Below are 17,583 nucleotides of genomic sequence, written 5' to 3'. Positions count from 1 at the left end.
AGACTTTCTAGAAGAAGTCAAGAAATAAAGTTGTCTACATATAAACTTCACCCAAAATATTTGTTTTTTAGGCCGATTGTGGTCACGAATTGGCAATTGTAAAATATAATTAGAACAATTTATCGAAAATGAATAAAAATAAATGTTATGAAAAAGGCCATGTGTCTACTTTGCAAAAGGAACATTAATTGTTGCAGGACATTCATTCATTCATTTAGTTGATTTATTTCTTAATGGAACATTAGTGTATATTTACATGTAATATATGCAATTTATATATAAGTGAATCGGTGCCGGATTTTTCCTTAACGCGATAGTTGAAAGTTTCAGTCCATGGCATTTTTAGAAAATAATTAAATGGATAAGAAGGAAAAATAACAAAAAAACCCAATGGAGTATACAAATTTTTCAACAATATATAAAAATCGTAACTAAACTTAATCTATTCTCTTGAAATATTTAACCTAAAAAAGTGCAGGAGAAGAGAAGGACTATATGCTAAATGAATACACAACACGTTAGAATTTTTTACAAGTTGTTTTAGGGTTTAGATATTATTATTTGAACATTATTTACGACAAAACAAAAGCAAACAAAGTAACAACAAAAATGGTTTCTCGATATCGGGATTGTTTCATCATAAAATTCTCATTATTGCAATAATGTCCTTTTGCTCCACCCTTAAATAAAGGATTACTCAAGTTTAACCAACTAACTAAATCCACCAACTGGAGGAAAAGGAAAAACCTAGCGTTTAAAATTTATAAGAACCAAAATAACTACCGCCGTGCAATAGGAGACTTCTATGCCACATAACAAATTCAATTTCTTCTACACCATAAAGATAACCTTCCATCCATTTCACATCCATTCCCACAGCTCCAGCTGCTAGCCACACAACACCATTCCACACACACGGTCTCGCTAACGAATCGTTCACTTTGAAAGCGCCGAAAACTCCATCCGCATCCTTTAAATAGTCCTCGCACGCACTCGCGTGTACACACCACCGGAATCCGCGTGTGGCCGTTGGACGACCTTTTTTCCAAAAATAAAAACCCCGAACACCGACAACATAGGGCGCCCCCTCTCGCTCTCTCTCTGTGTTGTTGTAAAAACTCTGATGGCCCATCGGCATTATCCTTGCCAGTTTGAATGGCTCAACGGTCGGGGCGAAAAAGCAGCAGCAACACATCTGCGCGCTGATGGTATCTTTCCCGATGGTGTTCTGTGTCACAATTTCCTTTCCGGTTTTGGGTGAAACGAGTCGTAACAAACGGACAACAGTAGTTGTGGGTAGAGCATACGCATTTCTACGGAAACTACCAACCACTCACTCGGAACTCGCGAGCAGTTTCGTTCCCTTGGTCGAGGGCGTAAAGGTTCAAGTCCGAAAGGGCAAACCATTTCCACAGGAGAGCTATAATAATGTACCGTACAAACGATCCTTTTCTAGCGAGAACACCAGTAGATTCTTCTTGCTGATCGGTTAATGACTCTTCGGGGGATTAAACATTCTGAAATGGGTGTGTGCTTTTACTGATACTGATGACCTCTCGAAGGCCTCTATTATTTCAATCAATCAAAATCGTTTCGAAGGCACTGAATTTACTCGTTGAGTGAAAATTTAACCAAAAACACACACCATTAATACACTAAACGAATTGCACACCCCCAACAACTACTGACCGACCTTCAGTGTCCCTGAGCCTTCGTCGTACGCAGTCCTTTTCCCGTGAAGGTCGTTGTTCATGTGAGTTTATTTTACGATGACTTACAGGATAAGAAACAACGCATTTATGAACCCCGCGTATACATAGTTCCACCTTTGCATGAGAGATGGCATTATTTTTAGTCGTTTGATATTTCGCCTTTAACGGTAACCTTCTTCTGCGTGCGGGAAGACGAGGTTCACGGTCAGTGCCGCGAACCCGCGTGGACACCTACACAAACACACCAAAAAGCACAAATTAACACACTGCTGCAGTGAATTGAAGGAACCCCGACTAAGGAAAGTCCTGCATACATTTGCTAGACCGGTGGCCACCGGCCCACAACAAACGCCATCTGTTTCGCCGTTCGTCACACCCGCGTAGTGGCAAATAGCGGAGCTTAATATATTCTCGCATTGCTCGCACAAAAAGGCAAAACAAAAATGCGCCCTTTTTCATGAAGAAGACGCACCACCACCCAGCAGTGTGCGCGGAGTGTGTGCAATAAAACATGAAAAGTGAAAATCGTAGCATGAAGGAGGATCCTTTTGCCCCCCGCAGGTTCCTACCCGCTTTCCTAGGATGGGTTCCGTTTAACAGCGACGAAGATGGTGGCACCATGTTGTTGGGTTGGCGTTTGGCTTTGCAATGCAGATTTTTGCCGCACACATACGATACCGATGTACATGAATGATGTCGTAGAGAAGGAAGAGATTTTTACCGCATTATCAACACGATCGTGGTTTTCCTTTTTTCCATTTTTAACATAAAACGGGTGTGCTTATCTGACAGCGGCAGTTAGCGCAAGGTGATATTGTTGATTTAAATTTTGATAATTCAAAAGTGTTTCATGCGTGAAGATGTTTAAATTTAGAGACATTTTAAGGGTATGACTTGATACTTCATGAAATGCGCTTTTACTAGTTATAAATCTTTTGTAAAGAGCTATTTGCATGAATCTTCAGTGAAAAGTGATTCGAATTAGCTCTTTAGCTCTAAAAAGGTCAAAGATTAATGAATCCTCGAGATTCATGAATCAAAAAAAGGTTTTGAGGATTGATAGAATAAAGATTTAGAATCAACCATTCAACTCAAAGATTCATTCAGATTCATTAATCTTAATCTGATTTATCTAGCACTTGATCCGAAGATCCTCGAATCTCCGAAGATCCAGGATCGAGGACGATGAGCTGGAAAATTACTTCATAGTTTATACAATTCCAAACAGTTGTATAACTGTTGAAATCTAAAATATTTAGAATCTTTTTATTTATTTTGAGCTTTAATTAGTTATAAATCTTTGATAAAGAGTTATTAGTATGAGTCTTGAGCGAAGAGTGATTCGAATCATACCTTATAGCTCTAAACAGATCATTGTTACCGATCAAAGATCTAAAACGATATCTGTATAGTTTTGTGTACTTAATGAAGTTTTTGCGAAGAGTCAATCATATGAATCTTTAACGACGAGTCATGTTCGAGATACATGATTCCTCAAAGATTCGGAAAGAATCATAAAATAAATATTCAGAATCATTCATTCCATTCAATGATTCATTCAGATTCATAAATCTGAACCTGATTTACCAAGCACTACATCTGAAGATCCTCGAATCTTCGATGATCCAGGATCGTGGAGATCCGAGATGGAGAATTACTTCATAGTTTATATAGTTACAAACAGTTTTATAGCCTTTGAAATCTATAAAATTTTGAGTCTTTAGATTTATAAGATCTTGAATCTTTAGAAATTCATGAGCCTTCGACTAATCGTGAATCTTTTTAGCACAATTTCAGAATCATAATTACGTATTACTATTCATGCAGATTCATAAATCCGAGAGTAAGATTCTCTTTAACACTGGTGGAAATTTAAACCTACTTGAAAGCTCTCTAACCGCAATCAAGATTTAAACTTATCCACATAAAGCATCCTTTCAATAAAACAAGATACAATTTTGTGTTGTGACTTTCAACAAACACATTCTCCAGATAGTCATTTACATTAGGAGACGAAAAAAGCGTAGTTTTCTTTCACACTCATTTATTATTTTTTTTATAGCGGTTCACTTTTCAAGTGTTTCACTAAAAGATGCACAACACCACGGAACGGAGCCGGTAACAAAGAAGCCGGAAGTTTCATTGCTCTTGTGGTCTACAACAACTGCTACTACTACTCTAGCTGTATATCTCTGTCCGTACATCGGTTTTTGTAGATTGCTTTCTTTCCACCTTCAAAAGCGCCTTGCACTGCTCCAAAAAGGATGCGAGAACACACAATCGGTGAACGTACGAAATAAATGATGCTAATAATCAAATACATTGCGCTTTGTGTGCTCGTGGAAAAGTGCAAGAGCGCATTGATACTTCCTCCTCTTTTGCCAACGGAACAAACCAATGAGCAACCTCAGTTCAGCACTGAAACACCACGATGGAAAATGGAGCGGCCCCATAATGAGCAATGATTTTGGTTGGGCTCCTTTCGTTTGGGTCTTCCGGAAAATCAGGGCATGGGGCGGTCATGGCCCGCAGCTGTTGGCCCGTTTCGTCTTCATATAGGGTACTGCTGTGGGCAAGGAGGAGCGCGAAACCTTGCAAAACAGATGCAAACAAATCACGAATGTCAACCCCGCGTGTGCTGCTGATGTTGCGCATTATTGTTTTGTTTATGGATAGAATGCGATTGGGGGGAGGCAGCGGAATATGAAAGGAGTGCGAAACATATTGGAACAGTTGCAGCAGCAGTTGAGAAGAGAGACCGATGGCGTTTTTACGTTCCAATGGTGGCAGCAATTGGTAACTTTGTAAAAACCGTTTTCCCGGCGCCATCTGTTAAAAGGCGCATTGTTTAAATGAAGTTGGCTTGTGTTATATTATTTCTGAATGATACACAAAAGATAAAGACGAAAATATTTAAATATTTATTTATTTAATATTAAATTGGAATCTGGAATCGCTTTTGATAATTATTTAAAATATTCATTGACATTTGGAGATCGAATTCGTTAGTTCTGATAACAAATTGGCCAGGACAACTAGAGGGTTTAGTGATAGCTTCCATCCAAAAAATGGATGTTAGTAACTGCTCCTCAAGACCTAAATACATTGTTTATTTGAGTGTTTAATTTTAACGATATTGCTCTAAATTAATAAATGAGTAAAAAATAAAAGATCCTTCGTTAATTCCCTCAGGTTGAGCGATCTGTTAGTCGCTCGAAAGTTTCGAATTTTCAATTTCACATCAATTTAGCTCAATTTCATTCAATACAACTATACAAAGTACATTTATCGGCCAGCCAGCGAGTAGGACACAACAGCATCACCGTCATATATCGTTCAACGTAGCTTGCATTTCGGGAACTTCTCGGTTTATGCATTCCACCCACTGCTTGGTCCAGACGACAGACCGACCCGGGGCAAATACTTCGTCTACCAGCCACAGCCAGACTTGGGCTCGCCCGGCACGGGTATAAATTGTGGCGTTGGTGCACTTTCCGTCCGGAACAATGCTGCCCCGACCGACCGATCCGACCGACGTCGTGTGCCATCGCTCATGCTGTCGTTGCACTTTTTTGATGAAGTCGAGCGCGATCCGGATTTTCCTACCGGGATGATGATGATGATGATGATGGTAGTTCGTTCGTTTCGAGCAAATGTGGCACATTTGTTGCTACACACGGCCACCAAGCCACAGCCAGCCAGCCAGCCGTGGCAAACAACGAAACGAAAATGCTCGATGGAGCGCATTGTGTGGGTTTATGCGAACGAACATTTTGGTTTTTATTCCTTCTCTCTCCCCGACAGGACACAACACAAGCCCTACCGCAAGGACAAACACACACACAGACGGTAATAGTGTAGGCACTCGCAAAGGTGTGACGGAGTTCAGTAAACTTGTCTGCCATTGTGTATTCCCGTATGGACGAGGAACTTAGGCAGCCTCTTTTCTGATTTTCCGACAGATCGAGCTGCTCTTATTTCGTTCATCTCCCCTTTTTCCTTCGTGTTGATCACCAATTTCCTTTATTCCAACATTTTTAGCCTTTTATTAGTCCAGTGACCGGTCCCGCCAGCGTGTGAAGTGAAAGTGCGTTTTGGCAGCCCACACAACGACGCTGTGGTGTCTTGTTGTGTTATCGGGTTGTAATCAATTTAATTTTATTTTGGCAACGGACAACAAACACTGGACGCCCTATTTTAACTTCCCATCCATTTCGTAACGGAAGACATGGACCACATAAAAGCGATTAATAACAGCGAGCAAACGGTGGTTGCAAATACAATAAAACAGCCTCGGAGGAGAGCTGTCAACGGAATAAAATAAAGATACATCTGTAACAAGAGCAAGGCGCACCGCCGTGTACCCGGGGCACACGGGGTGGTGTGGGCCAAGCAAATGCAAAAATGCATTGCTCTCACCAAAGCCAAGCACATAAATCCAAGTCATTTATCAACCACCCACCTGGAAGAAAAGGGGAATTCGTTTCGTTTCGTACGGGGCGCGTTTTTTTTTTGTACGAGATATCCAATTGGCGGCAAGTAACTGGCTCTTAGACTTTATGTGAAGTTTGGCAGCCTGGCATCTTACGGGAACCCACGGGGAAAGTTAATCCAGGAGGTTCTTCAATGACGTTTATGCTTTCAGTAATGGAATACAGATCTTTGACAAGATCATCCAGGAGGTTCTTTAATGACGTTTATACTTTCAGTAATGGAATACAGATCTTCATTCGGCAGGATCGATACTAAAACTCAATGAGATCATTCCCTCATACGTAAAATTCTGTTCGTAAAATTCGTTAAATTCGTAATGACTATTCTGTTTAGGATATCCCTCTGAGGCTGACTTCTCCGTTCCTTGGACAAGATCATCCAGGAGGATCTTTAATGACGTTTATGCTTTCAGTATCGGAATACAGCTCTTCATTCGGCAAAGTCGGTACCAAACCTCAAGGAGATCATTCCCCCAAAAGCGAGACTGACCATTCTGTTTAGGACTTTCTTTAAGAAGTTCCTGTTTAGGATCCTGGTTTAGGATTCTCTGTTCCTTTGTAAAGCTGGATTAACTATCCAGGTGGTTCTTTAATGACGTTTTGCTTTCAGTATTGCAGTACAGGACTTCATTCGGCAGAGTCGTTACCAAATCGCAAAGGAGATCTCTCCCTCATACGGAAGACTATTCTGTTTAGGATTTCTCTCTGAGGCTGACTTCTGTGTTTCTTTGACAAGTTCATCCAGGAGGTTCTTTAATGACGTTTATGCTTTCAATAATGGAGTACAGGTCTTCGCTCGGTAGATTTGGTACCAAACTTCAAGGAGATCATTCCCCCATATGCAAAACAGTTTATTCTGTTTAGGATTTCTCTCTGAGGCTGACTTCTCTGTTCCTTTGACAAGATCATCGGAGTATCGGAGTACAGCTCTTTATTCGGCAGAGTCCGAATCACGAACTAAATCACAAGGAGATCATACGCAAGACTGACTATTCTGTTCAGGATTTCTCTCAGAGGCTGACTTCTGTGTCCCTTTGACAAGATCATCCAGAAGGTTCTTTAATGATGTTTATGCTTTCAGTATCGGAGTACAGCTCTTTATTCGGCAGAGTCGGTACCATTTCTCAAGGAGATCATTCCCCCATATGCAAGGCTGACTATTCTGTTTAGGATTTTGCGTTGTGGCTGACTGCTCTATTCCTTTGAAATGTTCATCCAGGAGGACCTTTAATGACGTTTATGCTTTCAGTTATGGAATAATGGTCTTCATTCGGCAGTGTTGGTACCAAATCTCAAGGATATCATTCCCACAAATGCGAGACTAACTATTCTGTTTAGGACTTCCTTTGTTAAGGATCCTCGTTTAGGATTCTCTGTTCCTTTGTAAAGCTGAATGAACTACCCAGGAGGTCCTTTAATGACGTTTACTCTTTCAGTATTTCAGAGCCGGTCTTCATTCGGCAGGATCGATACTAAAACTCAAGGAGATCATTCCTCCATATGCAAGACTGATTAAACTGTCAGGATTCCTCTTTTTTTTTAACTTTCTTAGATAATTTTTTTTATTTACTGACTGTGTGTATGTTACCATCATGCTAAAGAATGAGAAACACGCATTGTGCTCGCATTGTTAAGTTTTGTTTTACAAAAAACACTAATATCTCAAACAGATGCTCAGATGGAGCTTGAATTTAAACTTCACCATCGTGTAACAAAAAAAAACCTTAACTCGCCAGGTTCACCACACATCATCCCAGCCTATAAATTATCGTTTGATCATCCACACGCGTAGGAGCCTGCGTATTCCGTGTGTCTGAGGAATTCTTTGGTGAATGGAATCACAGAAGCAATCGATTTGCTATTTTGCTATAAGCAAAACATAAAGCAACGCATGAAATTAACACTCTCATTTCACACATTTCACAAAACAGCCTCCAAAACACCGGCAGCCAACCGCAACACACCGTGCCACTGTCATATATATGCTTAGTTTCGGTAGCGGGTTAAACATTGATTATTCGACAAATTGATTTCGAAGAACCAAACGACCGTGCCCGCCGCCCTCTAAAACTTATAACCAAAACAGCAAAAGCACACCTAACCACGCCGACCACAACAACCACATACAGCAAAGCCATCAAACAAACAGAACAAAAACGCTTCAAAAAACACTGAAATCTGAATATGTCATCGAGTCGCTTTAGAGTCAAACAAAACCAAAAAAAAAAAATACACACCATGGCCATGATCAGAGAGACGGTGAAATTGGATACCCCTTTTATCGTTTGGATTGAAAATCCGTTTCAAAGCTGAATTTGGAATCGAAATCGTGCCCCGACACACGTACCCCGCCGCTTATTGGTTAGGTGGGACTTTTTTGTTGATCGGCCGCTTAACCTTTGTGTGTTAAGAAAGAGGGTGATTTGAGAGGGTAGACGACCAAGAGACGAAGGCCCGAACTCGCATCCGTCGCTACGGTACGAGGATACGCAGAAACAAAACAAACGCGAAAAGATCTAAAAACCGGTCAGTGATCAGCTGCTGGTACGGAGCGCGCGTGATGATCATGCCCCATCGAGGACGTTAAGGCCCCCGGGGTCGATCGATCAGCGGATGACGCGCGAACGAACGAGTTTGTTTTTAGTTTGACTGCACACCACGACGAAAAAACCACAACGCCATGGCCCCCTACAAAGAGATTCGGGGCTAAACACATGGACGGGATACACGTTTCGATCGGGAACGCAACAAAATTAAAGGCACCGTTACGGGTTGAAACGCTACTTTGAAGTGTCATTCTACTGGGGTATATCTCGACGTGGATGTTTTGTAAAACGCGGAGAAGCAAAACAATAACATACACGATAAGAGAGACGCGGCGATGCCGCAACACGGTCGGAGTACGACCACGAAAAACATTCCAAACACCACACACACAGAGGGACAACCCGTTACAGCGACCGAGTCAAGAAGATGTGGAAAAGCTTAAAGAAACGATGACGATCCAACCGAACACACAACATGAAACATACCTTTACCGAATGGGAACTCCATTGGCTCCGCAAGCAGGCACAGCAGCGCAGCGAAGACGCAGTGTAGCATAGCGCAATTCTAGCCAGTCCGTACGCTTATAGGTGAGGTGTCTCTCCCGGGAGCCAAATAGCGGAAAGAATGAAGCCAGCTGCTGCGACTGCTGCTGCTTTCCTCCACCATCACAAGCATTTTGGGTCGATCGTTACCCCCGGGGTGTCTCTCCTTCCTTCCGTATTGGGGTTGGTTTGACAAAACCGAACCGAACCGAAACCGAAAAACTTCACTTTCATCTTCAACCACCAATTTTTGAACGGTTCTTAACACCCTTTTGCTTCCCAATTCGGGGAAATATATGCTGGCGAACCAGAAGAGAGACACCCAGTAGTACCAAAACAGGGATGAGGCAGAATTCGTTTCGTTTTTCTTCTTCTCCCATTTGAGATATATCAAACAACATAATCTTTTCACGGGTTTTTTTTGCTTCTCCTCTGCTTTTGTTCCTTTTTTTTGTGCTCGCTAGCTTTTCATAACCAAACGTCAGTTTAACGTGACGATGAAATTACGGCGAGCACAATCTGTACCGTGTCATGATACAATCTTTGTTAAAGGCGATGAGTGAATGCTTCCATCATTTCGCCGTTTTGTTATTGTTGTCTTCAAGTGATGAAGGACACAAACAAATCTTAAGTGCTTTTAGTTAGAGTCTCTATAAACATTACAACAATTACACATTCTATTTAGAAGACAAAATATGTAAGGTTTAATACAATGGTATTACATAATATTCGTTAAATTCTAAATTGAAGTTTAGAGGAAAGCGAGTCCCTGTTTTAATTGGATGATACGACGAAACCCTCCTACTTCTGATTACTTCTTCTGAAACATTGAAGCACAAAAAAAGAACATTAAATTTTAGAAAATTATAATCTTAACAGTGGTGATCAACGCTTTATGCTTAATAGGAAAATAGGCATATTTTGTATACATACTGAAGCAGAAACTCCAGAAACTTTTCTGAAGAGTATAGCTATAATTTTATAAAAACTTCTTAAGACATTCGATAAAGATATGTTAATGTCCAAGACAAAATATATTTTACTCAATAAAGACTATTCTTTCATAGGATGTTTAAGATCGTGTTAAACCCATCTAGCCAACTATTAGATAATTTAGATAACGTTTTGGTCCCGACAATGGAAAAACCGTTACAATGACAGGCTGTGTGAGCTGTACGGCGAACTTAATGTCGTACAACAGATTAGAGACTCACCAGACGCTGGTGGGCTGGTCACGTCATGAGAATGACACCGGACAATCCAGCCCATAAAGTCCTTTTAGGTCGTTCGCATGGACAGTGGAGGCGTGGTAGGCACAAATTAAAATGGAGTAATGGCGTTGATGAGTCCACCAGAAAGTATTGGCTAATGACGGCGCTCGACCTTGTGCGGTTTAGAGAACTCCTGCAGCAGGCTAAAGGACCTTTTTTAGGACTATAATCATCACTAACGAGATATCCAACATATGTTGTAAAACTCAACAAATAAAGCGAAAATAGAACATTAAATCATTATTTTATCTCCGTAACTATTTGCCCATACTAAAATGACCACCACTGTGTGTCGCAGAAGACCCCAGGAATATACGTAGTGGAAAAGATAGAAATTCGAACAAAACACAACAATCGTAAGGTACAGAGAGCAAGATCCGTAATATTGTTGCTACCTTCGTCAATTATTCTGTCCCATATGCTCTATGGGGACCATCATACGGGGGGGGGTTGTGTGTGCGCCTGTGTTTGTTGGTCAATTGTCTGTGACAGACAAAATGACATCATCTGCTGCAGCAACATACTTCAACTGGCGCGGGAACGCCCGCTGATAATGTTTGCTGAGGCTGTTTACCGGCTCGATCTTCTTTGCCGTTGTTGTCCCCCCTCAAGATGAGCTGATACTTGTGTCTCGGGGGTTGTCAAACACACCTTTAGGGTGGGATCGTATGAAGCATTTCGGTCCATGCACGGGGCTGTTTCAAAAACCATCGAAAGACAATAATTTTGCCAACAAATCGTTGCGACTCGTAAGGAAAGGATGATATTGAATGTTGGGTATGTTTCGAAAGAATTCTAGATATGGTATATATGGTACATTTGGGCCCTTGATGCTAGAGAATATTTATTGAAAATGGGTAAAAATACAGTTCGGACAATGTTTACACCACACAGGAATTTTCCTTTCCCTTTGTTTAATTTAATTCTTATAAGTAACTTCTACGTTCGCTAGGAAATATTCAGAGTCCAGCTTATTGCTACCTTCAACATTGTGCCATTTTTAGCATATATTCCTATCACGTTACTGCACAGGGAAATCGCCTGGTAAGTGTACCAGAAAGTCAAATGATTCAGGCAAAATTTCCACAGTTCCCACGTAGGGGAAAACTCGGTACACGAAAACGCATGCGTGTGGGGTATGGAAAAGACGTAGTAGTAAAGGGGGATGGTTAGAGCGAGTTTCCTCATAGGCATTCCCATTTGCTCAGGGGATTGTAGTGATACTTTATTTCGTAAAAAAGACTTATAAAAAAAAAAGACGGAGTGGAATAATGATGCAAATCAACAAATAACCAAGTGGAACAATGTTAAAAATCAATTTGATTGTGCATCGAAGATAAAAAGGAAGGATAACAAAATATTTCTATTCCAGCCAAGATCAATACATTTATTTGCAAAACATAACAACGACACTGTACGCCCGAAATTCCCCTAGCATTAAAATTAGTCCAATTAATATTAAAAGTTTGACTCTTTCAATCGACCAAATTTAGTTCTTTAGGTTCGATTCAAAGAATTTGATTACGACCCACAGACAAAATATAGAAACGTATTTACTCAATAAAAACTCTTATCTTATTGAACGAATTCTTATCACTAATGTTTAGAGAAGGTGAAATAAGCTTTTTCTAGGCAATCACTAACCGAATATAGCATTCAGTGATTCAATCAATATTGATATACCATATGTTTGCTTACCTTTATATCAGAAGTAGAGTCCGAAAAGAGATACAGTAATCCAATGCGCGTCTGGCAACAACTCCACCACAGAGAGTTTGATATGCAGATTTCGACCCTTTCAGAACACAGAACGGACACACATTCGATTTTGCTTCTTTCCACAACCGTTCTACACAAACACGCAACTTAAACGAAACACAAACACACAATTCACACCGACGTCTGGTAAACCCTTTTTTTCCTGCTTACAAAAAATGCAATTTCTTTTGCTATTTTATTTTTATATCATCATTATCACTGCCGCGATGGAATACCAATTTCATACTTCTTTTTTAATATAATCACCAACACTGCACTAGAAGAGAGAGACAAACATTGAGAACAAATAATTAAACAACTGTAATAAATCAATAAAACATGAAAAAATCGCTTCAGTACTTCAAGCAATCAACAAATAGAATGGAAAAGGACTCAAAAATACAAAAAGGGAAGAACGAAACATTTTTTCTGACAGTTTTCAAATTTTACTTCCTCAACACCTTCGTTTCAGGGGGCAAAACTTTATGTTGTATGAAAATTCTTGTTGATCTTTGTTTTTCCTCATAGAAAACGGAAGATTTATTTGTTTTTATTTTGTAGCCGAGACGAGGAAATTGAATTCTTGGAAGTCGAATTCTTCAATTTCTTCTAGGGTATAATAGGCTCCCGGAGAAAACATCATGTACGAGGTAAACAACAAATTATTTTTCAACCAATTTCTGTCCCCCAACGGTTTGTTCGTCCAAGTGATCCTTGGAAACGGTATGTTTCCCCAGCAAAACTGCAGTATGTGATAGACATGGAATTCCAATACTCATCCGTTCTCTACAAAAAATACAAACGACAACAATACTCCTCCGTTGCATGTTAGTTTCCTAGGCGACAGTCTAGCAATAGTCTTGAGAGTTTCAAATAGTACTCTAACTCTCTATTCAATGTGTTAATTGATTTAATCACTCTTTTAATGTTATTAGTAAAAGATTTGTTAATCTTAGGATCTATTCTGTAATAAGATTTCCCTAATAAGGACGTACCAGGACATCTTAAGAGACCCTTTTGCGATCAATCAAACGACTAACTAGATCAACGCCTCAGGAAAAAAAAGCCAACACAACAGTAAAATTTACTAACTGCAGAACGCTATTAGTGTGTGTATGTGGCTAGCTTTAGTGTTGCTTTGTTTCCTGTTATTTATTCCGGCAAACGATAGGACGATTTTACCATCCTTGTACATGCAATGCACCAACACATCCTTGATGCTGTTAGCGGTTTCGTGTAGTAGTAGAAATCCCATACACAAAGCAGGCCTGGATGTACCTTGTATGTGTGTTGTTCAAAGGTTAAAGGCTCCCAATTTTACTAGCTTACTCCTCAACAAACCTGCCCCTTCTCTTCCCCTCATTTCCGCCCTTTCGTCCTTTTCCTGTAGTATGAAACAACAACTACACGCGTCCGGTTACAGCCGCACACTACCGTTGTGTGGTAAAATTCTGAAACCCACGTGACGATGTGTGCGTTGTAGGTATGAAACGCCAACGAAGCGAACCGAGTGCGTACCGATTATTGATGTGTTTGAAACACGCACACCCTTTCTATTAGAAAGTTTACGAATCATTATTTATGCTTCGTTTTATAATATTAATTACACGAAGAATAGAATCGTACTTGAATAATTTGTCTTATAGTTTATTGGGAAATTTTTAAACGCAATGCCCTCTCTAGACAGCGGGTAGGGGGATGGTGTTCTTGAAAGTCCCCTTTTAACAAATTTTCTTGTTCTGCATATAGCATGAAAACTGAGGGGGCCCGACCTGCTTCGATTTACCAACACACACACCCAAGAGCCGGGTACTGTTCTGTTCTGTTCCCCCCACAGTTTCTATTTGTGTGCTTACTTGCCTCATCCATACTTATGCACGCGCAACATAACAACATCACGGACACAGTCACGCAACGCAAGCAAGCACGCACGCACGCACGCACGTACGTATGCACCCAGATTGGTGGTAAATACCGGTGCAATTGAATTTGCATAGGAAAAAGTATCTAATTTTCATCGAAAACAACACCAACATGGGGATGTATAAAAATAGTAATTGTCTGAATTGGATTGCACAAAAGAAAAGAGATTTATTAACGTTCAAAGTGATCGTTGTTCATATTTATGCCACTTTACTTATGATCTTCTTTAGAAGAATATTTTTGAAACAATTATTGCACCATGTAAACTAAAAATACATTTCTTTCCTTTACTTCCTCACGAAACACTTCTTCAACTTCTTTTTTTTTGGCAGCTGTTCACAACAATTGTTGTTAACTTTCTTCGCTTGCCAGCAGCTTCCTCGCCAGGAATTCCCGGGATTCCCTCCCACCAAAACCCTTCAAAGGCGAACAGCCCGCAGCTTGTCTCTCTCTATCTCTCTGTCGCCCCGTGTCCTTCCGCATTTGTTTTGCTTTAACGCCCAGTACCGATACAGCACACACCTATCCAACATCACCCATACATACATGCGTGTACGATACACGCCATTGCCTGCTTTGTGGGTTTTGGCTTTCAGTCGATTACCGGAAAAACTTTCGTTTTTGTTAAAGGATACGAGTGTGTGTGTATTGGTGTTTTGTTTTTACATTAGGTTTAAGTTTTGTGTATTGTTCTCGTTACAGAGAAATAAAGCAATATAATTCGCTTTTATTCCATCGTGTGTCGTTAATCGATTCCTTTTTGAACTGCACACACCTCCAAAAATTTATTACGCACACGCTTCGCCCACACACAATGTACACACACACGTACACACTTTCATAAGTTTTACGCATTCGAAAAAGGATACCGCCGCTGTGGTCCTTCGCGCACGCACGCACACTTACACACACTCAAACCCTCATTGCCTTTTTTCGCGTTTGCTGTCGGTTGCTGCAGCAACGGACACAGCCATCCACAACCATAGACACACACACACACACGCGCATGCAGAGAGAAAGATTGGACAGAGCAAATTAAACTATCAAATTAGAATCCTAATTTAGGTTCTTCCTTTCTTGATACATGTTGATTAGAAACTACAAAAATGGAGGCGATTGATCGCTAACAAAAATGTACCACGAACTATTACTTTTTACATCACTTACACTGAACCGGAACGACAAGAAGGTTTTCCTGAAACTTTTCTTCACCTCGTAGCACTAAACAAAAACCACTCTCTTTTGCATCAACAAACTTTACACACCACCAACAACGATTGCACTGCCGCTGATGCTGTGGAAATGCTAGCTGCTGTACTGGAAAACAGTGAGCACGAATACCGGTATACCTTCCAATTGATTTTCACTCCGTTATTCACCTTCGTTCACCATATTTCACTGCGTTTTTCACAGGATTTTCTAACAAAACACATCAAACCGCAAGAGCGCACGACGCTGCAGGTACGCACGCTTCGAGAGTTAGGCACGAACAACAATGAATGAATTCAAAAGTCAAACGCGTACACGGCCCGGATGATAATTCACCACACGGATTCACCACCGGCGAGATTACAGTGTAGGCCAAACGAAGCGCAGATACAGCAAAGCCAAACGCTTCGGGTCGCTGTCAAACTATGAAACGCTTGGAGTGTCATTGTTGTTCATCCCGTGAAACGTATTTTTTAAATGTGCAATTGCGAAATTTGGTTGCTAATCGATTTATTAGCACGTTCATTGTCATGCTTACTTGAGAGTCATTTCCCAGCAGGCCACGCTGCGTGTGCTATCATGAAGGTAAAGCGTACATGAGGTGAGTTAGAACTTTTTTTCAAGATTGTATAATCTTCAATTTGTTAATTTAGCATTACCTATGCATACATTAATACTTAAAAGCTGAAGAACTCCTGCACTGCATATCTATCCATCGCAAGCCAAGTGCAAGATCATGTAAATGGAAAGAAAACTGTCTCACTCACCCAATATATTGGCTCAGACACACGCTGAGAGCTCGAGCAAGGCGAGAGATCGCTCAGCCTAGGAATTTGACAGCTACACGCTTCAAACGCCAAACAAAACGCTTAAACAAAATGGTGGTCGGTTGTTTGTTTATATTTAGAACACTGTAGGTTTTGGCTTTATTTGTAGCGCACAAGCAAATATATTACACGTACAGACGAAGACGACCGCACAACAACGTGTTGCTGCTCCCAGAACCAGTTCTCCCATCTTGCATATCTATTCTGCCGAATACAGGTGCAAGCAGTGCAAGCTGATGATGACAGTTCAAGCGTTGAAAATTTAGTTGTCAAATCTCTCACCTCGCTCGAGTTTTCATGGCTCAGACACACTCTGGGCCCCGAAAAGACCGCGGAAAGACGTCTTAATAACACCTCATAGGACCAACTGTCATGGCGGCACAAAACATCAACCGCCGTACAAAAAGTTGTGCCGCAGCAAAAATTATTTTTTGTGCCGCTTTTTCTGAGCTGTTTTTGCGACGCTTTTTTCCTTCGGTCATCATTCCCCAGTTAAACCCTACAACAATTAGGACTGATGCAAGCTGCTAGCTAATTATAGAAATAAACTTGTGTATGGCTGAATGTGCAAATGTTTCTTGCGCTTTATTGAATTGTCATATGCGTCTGTGTTGTTTGGAAGACGACTGTAGAGCAAGAAAAGCAACAATGGTGTAATGAAGTGGAAAACGTATTGCTGTTGTATTTCTTCATCAACAAATCGCGTAAAATGCGCAAAATTGATGGTGTACAACCCGGTAATCGTTTTGATGTCGAAAATACCTTCTATGTCACATAAAACATTTGTTTTTAACTTATTTTAATGTAATGTTTCTAAAAATCGCCTGATTCGCTGCATAAATTAAATGCAGAGAAGGAAGTCGACTCGGTGACTTTGAGCTATAAACGAAATCGCACCAGGATTCGACTTACGCGTAAATTTGAGTTACGCGGTTTTTCCCGGGTTATAGCGGTCCGTTATAATAGCGTATCTCGGGGAGTGCCTGTATTTATAACCTTTGACCTCGGCCACGGAAAAAGTGTTTTCTTTATATTGTTTGAGATAAACACAGTGCGATATTTGTGAATCGTTTCAGATACGGTAAACGCTTCCGATGATGCCATTTTACCATCTGACTTTCTCCTTCGAACCTTTCTGGAAAACCTTTCTCCTTCGAAAAACTGCATCGAATCGGCAATAGGTTACAAACAATACCATGATGTGTTATCAACTAACCGAGGATTAGAAAATGTTTAATGTTTTGCAGACCGAAGTAACACAGGTGTGTCATCGTTCCCGTATTACACAAAAAGTCATTTCG

General features: G+C 40.6%; 1 protein-coding gene across 1 annotated transcript in view; it reads right to left on the bottom strand.

Moving 5' to 3' along the window:
• The window catches only part of LOC128300619 (tyrosine-protein kinase Src64B), a 76,471-nt gene extending 64,039 nt beyond the window's left edge, over positions 1–12,432 (bottom strand). The window contains exon 1 of the mRNA XM_053036744.1: positions 12,264–12,432. The gene's annotated coding sequence lies outside the window, so the exon portion shown is untranslated. The remainder of the gene's footprint in view (positions 1–12,263) is intronic.
• Between the last annotated feature and the right edge of the window lie 5,151 nt (positions 12,433–17,583).

Source organism: Anopheles moucheti, chromosome 3, assembly GCF_943734755.1.
Source record: "Anopheles moucheti chromosome 3, idAnoMoucSN_F20_07, whole genome shotgun sequence".
Classification (NCBI taxonomy): Eukaryota; Metazoa; Arthropoda; class Insecta; order Diptera; family Culicidae; genus Anopheles; species Anopheles moucheti.
Note: the sequence above shows the minus strand (reverse complement) of the source record. Positions and strands in the feature narration are given on the sequence as shown.